Genomic DNA, 9,129 nt, shown 5'->3' on the forward strand with positions numbered 1-9,129 from the left:
AGGATTTCCCCAGAAATGGAGGAGTGGTTCAGTTACAGGATTGGGGTCACATCTCTGAGCACAGAGCATGTGCACCAGCGATGGCAGTACAAGCTGACAGCTGTCACATATTTTCTCTCACCACAAAAAAACCCCCATGCTATTAAATAAGCAAAAAACTTTGCACAACACATGCCACCATTACACCAGCATCAACCCAGAGACTTAGAAACACAGCGAGGCAGCATCCCTGGGAACTGCTCTTTTCCTCCTAGGCATCCCACCCATCGCGTGTTTGCTCCGAGAATGAAGCGAGAGCTGTGTACATGTGGGGAGAAAGGCGTTTGTCCAAATTACCTTATTTATTCATGGCTCTTCCTTAATAGTAATGATAAGAAGAATAAATCCTGTGGGAGCAACGTAACCAATTCATGCACGGATGTGCAAATGGGCAATTTGCAAACTAATTGCCCCCACACAATATGCTGTGCAGACAGGTTGCCCGAACACTGGCTCTGCGTAGTTTTTGTACGTGGCGGCTGCCTGGTAAGAGGCGGTTGAAATGCTTTCTGGGCAGACAATGGGCTTGCTCAAGTGTGCAACTATTTCGGAGGGAAGCTATCCCGCCCACCCCGGGTGGCGAAGGTTTGTTCTGCCTGCGTCCAGCTGCCGTGCCATGCCAGGAAAATACAGGGGCCATGTGCGGGACAAAACAGTTTTGCCTTAGTGCCTCAGAAGGACGCAGAGAATATCAGCAGCATATGGGCCTCAGGGGATTTCGGCCATTTAACAAACATTATATGCTCCATAACAAAACAACAATATTTTGGTACTTAGATCAACCAAATAACTAAACTAAATTCCCTAGACGGTGAGGGCTGGTATGCTAATTGGCTTGCCTTGTGGATTTTCTATGCCGCTATCCAAGAAACAGATTGGCCCATTTTTCAGGCAACTGATTGTTAATTGGAGTAATGAATAGCAAGCTGGAGGGGCTGATCACTTCGCTTGGTAAATTCAAATCCCTGTTATTCACGAGGCCAAACCAGAGGTGAAGTGGTTTCCATGGGAGGTGGGCAGATGGAGTGCTGCCAGGTCAACCCAGAAGCATTTTTCTTTCCCTTTACTCTGGGAAAACAGGGGAGGGTTTAGCACCGGACTCCTCCATCCCTCTGGGATGCTGTGCTCTTCAAACAGCTGAGTCATCTGTGAGAAGAGCTTCACCCACAGGCTGCAGAGGCCAGCCGAAGTACCTTTATTGAGCAGGCCTCTGCAGATCTGCTCTGGCTTTGCATCCCTACCACGAGCAAGCCCTACTGCCACTGGGGAAGTCCTTGGTTTTGCTATGCTTTGCTTCCCTGGTAGCTCTGATGGGCTGGACAGCAGAGCTGGAGGGGTAGGAGCAGGCTGGTGCAGCCAGATCAGCACGACACAGCCCCAAGGCTTTTCCCTCCATCGTCCCAGCTCCTGCATCCTCAGCAGGCCACACAGCCACTGCCCCTTCCCCTTGCCACTCACTCACCGCAGGTGGTTCTGGTTCCCCACTATCCCAGCTTCCCAAGTCAGAGGAACACAACTGGGGTGTAGGGAAGGTGAAGTCTGGGGTCCTGCCTACTCTTTGATCCAGAAGACCCAGCCCTCAAGCCGGCATTGGCAAGGCTAAAGGCTCTTACCTTGTTTCCCACCCCACTCTCTCCAATGACTGGCTTTGATTTCAAAGAGAGTGTGAAAATGCTGGGCCCTCCCTGTTCCCTCAAACTTTGCTGTAAACCATGCTTTCAGCATGTCGCTCTGCAGACCAGGCTCCAGAGCCGCAAACAGACACCTGCATGCTCTTTTGAGCAAGCCTCCTTGCAAATGCTTTCTGCGCCATGAGCTGAGGCAATGACTGCCTCAAAACCATGCCAAACTATTCACCAAAGACTTTAACTAAGACAATTTTAGGAATGGGTCCCTTTAGGGTATTTCAAACACTATTCTGCAACTGATGAGCTTTTCAGTTCATTAGCTGAATCAAAAAATAGCTTTTCTAAATTCACAGAGCTACCCAACCAGAATATTTTAACTTATTAATACATCACCTTTCCAGACAACCACAGTTAAACTTTCTACTAAAACGTAGCAACAGTTTCAGTTGCTTGTCCTCCAACAAATGCAGTTTGAGTTTCATGTTGAGCATGAAGGTGGCTTAAACCAGCACACAGGTGCGTAACGTCAAAAGTCACTTCTGAGAATCTCACTTACAGCATAATTTTTCTGCATGACGATATCAAAGTAACTGAGCTCATCAGAGAGGCTAAGATTACATTTTGCAAGGAGAGATTTATTTTCCTAAATTATATTAGAAGACAGGTAGGTGACCCCATTTACTGAGAAAAAAGGTGGCACAAGAGAAGACACTCTATATTCAAAAGCAATTAATGTTTTTCAGTGTCTGTGTTTCTGACTGCCCAAGGTGGGTGCTCCAAAAGGCCCAGCTCTTAAAAGGCAGGGAAGCTGGTTGTGGAAAAAAGTCTTTAAAGTGCCTCAGGTTGAAAAGCAGAGGTTTTCTATGCTTGCTTCTCTGAGCTGATCATAACTATTCATCCAGGCACTTCTGCATTCTTTTTTTATATACAAGTGCTTTATAATCAACAGTGAATTTATCACTGGGACACTAGAAAATACATTCATTTCATAGGAACTAAACCACTGAAAATCGAGGTTCAAGGAAGCTCAGAAATACTGGAGAACACTCTTTCAGCTCCTGAGGCATGAATGATTGAAGGCCAACAACTGGCTGACACTAATATTTATTTGTCAGTAGCTGGTGCAAGAAATGAAAAGCTAAATGAGAATGCTTCTTTTCTTTCAAAGGTGCACAATGATTATTTCACACACAAAACTTTCAGGCACTTCCTAACAAATGAGAGGTTCACAGTGTTTCAGAGTGGAAAAGTGACTTTCTGGATCATTCTCCCTTATGAGACTAAGCATTCATCACTAATGTACAGGGTCGGGCAAAACCTCAGGGAAGACTGGGAGCAGTGAACTCCTCCTCAAGGGGCACTTGGCACAGCAGAACACCTCAAAAAATGGCTCTCAGGGCACAAGAAGCAACATTCAGAGAAGAAGAAATCAATACTGCACTCGGATCTGACGCAGATGGTTAAGCCGGGCACAGTCCTCTGGATACAATGCCATCTTTTTGAAGATACCCTAAATTAAAGTCCAGGTTTGTTCCTGTGTGTTCCTCTGAAGCTTCTGAGATAAATACAAGAACAGCACCTGTGAACAGCTATTTACATCCCCCTCCATAAAGCCAACATGAAAGTTTCATAGAGCTAAACCCACAGAGCTGCATCTCAGACTCTCCGTAGCTTCAGCTCCTCTTGCTGCCCAAGGCAGGCAGCATAAGAGAAGGCTGTACTGCCTCAGACAGCACTGTCACATTGGAACGGGCTTCTAGAGGTACTTTTTGCTTTTCAATCTGACCCAGTCATGTTTTCATACAATGAAGAAGAATGTGCTTGTAACTCTTCAAGTCAGATTTAATTTTAAGATTGGATACCTTGTGTGATATACGTAGTAGGGAGTTGGCAGCCAGCTTTATTTCTGTACTTCCGTTTCTATATGTATCGAGCAATAGAATTATCAACATTAAGGAAAGACAGACACTTTCAGTTTTATGTTCTTCATAATTTTAAATTGCTTCTAACAGGCTTCCTATAAGTCATTGAAAAAATGGTAAGACAGAAAATTTGTGATGAAACTAAACAGTGTGAAAACAAGTAATTATGTGAAGATGCAAATCATTGCACAAAACCCACAACTACTGTCTGTAGTCTGCAGTCTAACTGGCAGCTGATTACTAAGGGCATTCTTCAGAGGTTGATACTATCTAGGTCTTCATTAGTGACCTGGAAGATGGGATGCAATGTACTCTCAGCAGGTTGGTGCTCTGCACCAAGCTGGAGGCAGGGCTGCTCTGCAGAAGGGCCTCGACAGGCTGGAGAAGTGGGCTGGCAGGGCCTTGTGAGGGCCAGCAAAGGCAAGTGCCAAGTCCTGCCCCAGGGCAGACAGAACTCCCCACCCAAGGGGACAGGCTGAGGGCTAGCTTCATAGAAAAGCCCCCAGGGGCCAAGCTGACCAGGATCTGCTGATCATGCTTTTGCAGCAAAGGCAGCCAGACAAGCCCTGCGCTGTGTTAGCAAAAGGGGAGTCAGCAGGAGAGGGAAGAGACCCTACCCCTCCATTCAGCACTTGTTTGCTCAACCTGGAGAAGGGAAGGTAAAGGGGAGAGCTTATTGCTATCTGCAGCGACCTAAAGAAGAGAAGACAGAGCCAGGCTCTTCCCAGAGATCTTCAGTAACAGCTCAAGAAGTGATGGGCACAAGCTTGAACATGGCATGTTCCTACCGGGTATCAGGGAACTTCACCTTATGGGTGGTTCAGTTCTGGGACAGGGCCCAAATAGTGTCCATCCTTGGAGCTGAAAACTCAACCAGACAAGGTTTTGAGCAACCCGATCAAACTTCAAATTTGGCCTTAGTTTGAGCATGGGAACTTCAAGAGGTCAGTTTGAAGCTAAATCTTTCTAGGTTCCAAATATCATGCACAAAATGTTGTTCAAAACCAGAGCATTTTTACCAAAAGCTGCTTTTTTGAACTTTAACATTACACATCATACAGTAATAAGCTCTCAAAAGCTCTACAGAAAAGGTTGGGACCAATTTTCTGCAGAGGAAGCAGAATGATAAGGTGAGAAAGGACGTTCTTCGCCCTCAGAATATTCACAGCTGACTCCAAGATTGTGACCAGATCATAAAAATCTTTATTAACAAACGCCTGGACAAGTCACAGGCTGTCTGTTCAGCTAGACAAAGCTATGTCACTTGACAGCCAGTTTAGCTAATAAATAATATACATATTTGAACAAACACTTTGCTCACACACCCACTGGTAGAACATACATTTTTGACTGCCTGGAAACCCATCCCTAACATGAGACATGGGGAACAATTCCTGAAATTGTGAGCAGGTAAAAATGGTAGCAATTTTCACTTTACTTATCCTCCCCACCCATTTTTTCTTCAAAACAAGCTTCTTGAAGGAATTGCAGATAATATTCAACACAGTGCTATCTGATAGCCCACAGATGGATGCATTTCTCATGAATCTGGAGAAGTTAAAAATGCACTGATAGCAGACATGAAAAAAAACTGGGGAATTCTCCTTAATTAGATTACACTCTGCGCACTCTGTCTGGATGAATGAGGACACAGCAGTGGAAACCGCCTGACAGCATTGTTAATACAAGCGCTAGGGTTTGTAGTAGTGGACATCTGTTTTAAAGCTGTGATCCGGATCTGCCCCTAGAGGCCAATCAGCCGAGCTTCGGACCTCGGTCTAAAACGTTAAAAGTAAAATTCATACTTGTTGGGAGCAGGTGCCATTCTATTAAACTCACCACATTTCAATGTCACCCCAGATTTCAAACAGGTCCTACAGTCTGCAACTGAGGCACAGGTACAAGGAGAAATATACCTATTCCTTATAAAATGCTTAAATATCATCAGGTGTCGTAATGCTGTTTCCCAGCCTAGAAATGTGTCTCAATAGAGTGACCAAAGTGCAAAGCACATGCAGCCCCTACTCGCTGCCCTGCAAGTCAAGGGCTTGAAAATTTTGCTATATTTTCACCCTCATGCTTAATTTCATTGCATACAGACGTGCTAGAGGACATCCCCTTGCCTAAAGAGCAATAAAAACAATTTTAATTTTTTTTTCTCTGAAAGCAGAATCAATTCATGTTTTATTGCAATAATCTAAGGCACAGGTCAAATGTGGAGGGGGCAGAGGGGGAAAATCTGGAAATGATTCTCTCATACGTCACTGCAGGCAACAAGCACACACCTCAATGTAAATAAACAACCACTAAGCCATCCCCATTCATATTTCTAATTAGTGCAACCTATTTAACAACTAGACACATAATATAGGTCAATTATGTAGGTCAAGATAAATTTGTGAAGAATTTGAGCCTGTAGGGCACCAAAAAGACCATGTTGAGGCAGCATTTTGAAAACAGCTCATTTCTGCACATGGCTTGTGAACAGCAGTGAGGAACAGCAGAGACCCACTTTTTTTTCTGTTTTGTGGTACTACAGCCACAACCACTAACAAAAACATCTGTGACATCCCCTGGGAGACACCCTCTGTGATACGATCACAGAACATAGTGAAGCCCATCCAGCATTTATTCTAGACAAATCCAATGCAAAGCCACGAAGATCATCAATAATACCCTACTGTATCGCAGAGCAAGGGCAAAATATATTCAGTTGGCCCAACTCTAGAGTGCTTTAGAGTCTGAACTTAACGGCCACACAATACCTTTAGCTCGAAAAAAAAGGCATATTACTTCAGACCACAGAAATCATTGGAGCATCATTAGAAAAGCAAAGTCAGAGCTCAAAAAGCAAAGCAGGCAGCGGCAGGGCTACATGTGAATATGGCAAAGGCAAGTTTTGATCCCGACTTCCTCAGAATCGGAGGCTTATGTGATTGTTTTGCCCACCCACTGCCCCTCCAAAACTATCGAACCAGTTACCAGTTTCAGCCACAATTTCCAGAAACATAAAACTCTCAAAGAGGTTTAATTTCTATGAGTTTGACAAGAACTGGTGGGTATCCAGAGCAGACAGAGAAATATGTTTTCTCTGTAGGAAAGGAAACGGCAACTCAGCATTTATCTAGTACTTTCGACCGTGGCCCTCTGACCAGGGACAGATGCAGCTCCAGAGAAGCCACAGTATGTGGCAAGTCCTGCCTTGCTAGAAATTTTGGGGAGGAATGAGGAAGAATCACAGTAGAGGGCATCAGAGGGCAGCAAGTGCCATGCGGGGTTTCAGGTTAAGTGACAGAACTGCAGAGCTGCCTGTCCTGCTCGGGGTACGCGTACGGAGGAGACGTGGGGTTAAAATACCACAGCAAACACTACAGGTGTGTGGTTTGCGGCAGGCAGATAAAGGGGTTGTGAGACTCAGATCTGTAGGGAAACAAGCTTAACGTTCACTGTTGAATGATCATCACACTTTTCTGCTAAATTTATGTAAAAGGTTAGCATTATAATTTGTTCTTTGAGATGAAGGGAGAAAATGACTCTTGGATGGGAATTTGAGCTGTAGGTTTAGTTGCTGTTAACTTCCCTTAGTATTTCCAAAATATTTTTCTTCTTCAGACAATCCCAACGTAGCCTGCTGTGGGACAGGATTTCTGGCTTCCTGGACTGCTGTTAGCAGAGGAACCCCAAAATCTCCAAATGCCTCAGGGAGTTACCTGGGGTACTACTCTTTTGGACCTTAAACATGCAATAATATTAAAAGCATTACTGGTTAAGTGGCTGGGGAGCATCTGGGACCCAGGAGACAGCTGGGAACTGGGATGCAGAGCCACAGCAGCTGGGAGGCTGGTGCCTGAGCACCTGTGGGCTGCTACACCTGCTTCAGCAGCACCAGCCACAAGCTGGAAACAGGCTCCTCACCCCTTTGGATTTCCCGAACCTGCGCTGCTGCTTGGAAGAGCCAGTCCCCAAGCAGGGCAGGGGCAGCAGTGCCGAGGGAAACACGCTCTGCACAGGGAGTGTAATTAGCTATGCAGCTTTCATGTGCCACACATGTGCATCTGGGTCCACATAAGACAGCCCAAACTCCATCACTGTCCACATGTCAGCTGGTTGAACTCCTGTGTGCCTCTCTGAGGTGTGAGGAGATCGAGCATTTTCTGTAATTTAGCAGATGTTACTACCCAGCTTGCACAAAACAACATACCAATCATGTGCTGTTCATGGGTACAGTGTGCCAAAAATACTGACCTTGTATTTAGATCTACAATATAATCTTGTTACTGTCTGCAGCAGTCATGACTGAACTGGTGAAATAACCTTTTACTTACATAGTTTCTCACATTTGTACAATTTGTCTTTGACCACTATTTATTAATTCTCATTCAGAAATCCAACACAGTTGTTCTTATAAGACTGGAGTGAGAGAGATCATTTCCCAAATAATTGGTTCCCAATAAGCTGCATTTCAGCTTAGGTATGATATAATACACCAAGCTACGAATCTAAACGTGCACATATAGGTAGTATATACAATACGTAGATGAAATATTTGGAAATTTTTTACAAACCTCAGACTATATGGCCTGAGTTAATCCTAGGAATGACCACAGTACTGTGTGTGAGAAAGTCTCAGGAACAAATGCAAACCCATAAACTATCTACACTTGGTCCCAGGTCCCCAAATGAGGCAAGGGGGTTTCCAAGAACAGTCTGAAAACTGTCCCCCATGCACATAAATCATGCGTTTCACAGGAGGGAAAAAAACAACAACCCAGCATTACATTCACTTTTAGGAATCTCTAATCCTAACTGCAGCCCTGTTTATGAACGTATCTATGTTCACATGTTGCATCTGCAAGGTATTTCAACTATGAGAAATAAATACTGTACTATTTTGCCCCGGCCCTGGGCAAATGGTGTTCCTGGTAACATACTGCTCTCTGCTGGCCTCGCCTGTTTTCCATGAGGGCCTAGTGGAAAAGGGGGAAGACCACCTTGTTTTGATGGCTCTTTAATTGCATCTTATAGCAATCGGTGACAGGAGCATCCTTCATTAGGACTGAAAAACATTATATTGCTAAGGAAAACACCTAAATACAACCTAAAAACATCTTAGGATATCGCATAAATCTTCTGTCTTGAAAAAATAGCAAGTAGTCCTTGAACCTGAGTAACTCTTCCAGAAGTATTCCTGTTTTCTTGCAAAACTGAAAGAAGAAATAAGCTGTTCATGTAGCAGGCTCCCCGTTGTAACGAGCTCAGACAAGAGTGTATTTTTAAGTGTGAGGGACTGAAGTCCTGTTCTGGGTTTTGGGAAACTTTCTCCTTGGTGGGAATTTTCACAGCAGCCCAAAATCCCTGCGACAACCACAGGGTTTGAGATGGGGCTCCCTGGTCTTTCACTTTAAAGGACAACTCCAGGCCTGGGTAGCTCCGTGGCCTGAAACTCACTACCCCATTTTTTGTTGTTTCACCAAAAGGGGATCACTCAGACAGACGAAAGCTACCTGAAAACCATCTTATTTGCATTTAATTAACCTTCA

Source organism: Falco cherrug, chromosome 13 (assembly GCF_023634085.1).
Source record: "Falco cherrug isolate bFalChe1 chromosome 13, bFalChe1.pri, whole genome shotgun sequence".
Classification (NCBI taxonomy): Eukaryota; Metazoa; Chordata; class Aves; order Falconiformes; family Falconidae; genus Falco; species Falco cherrug.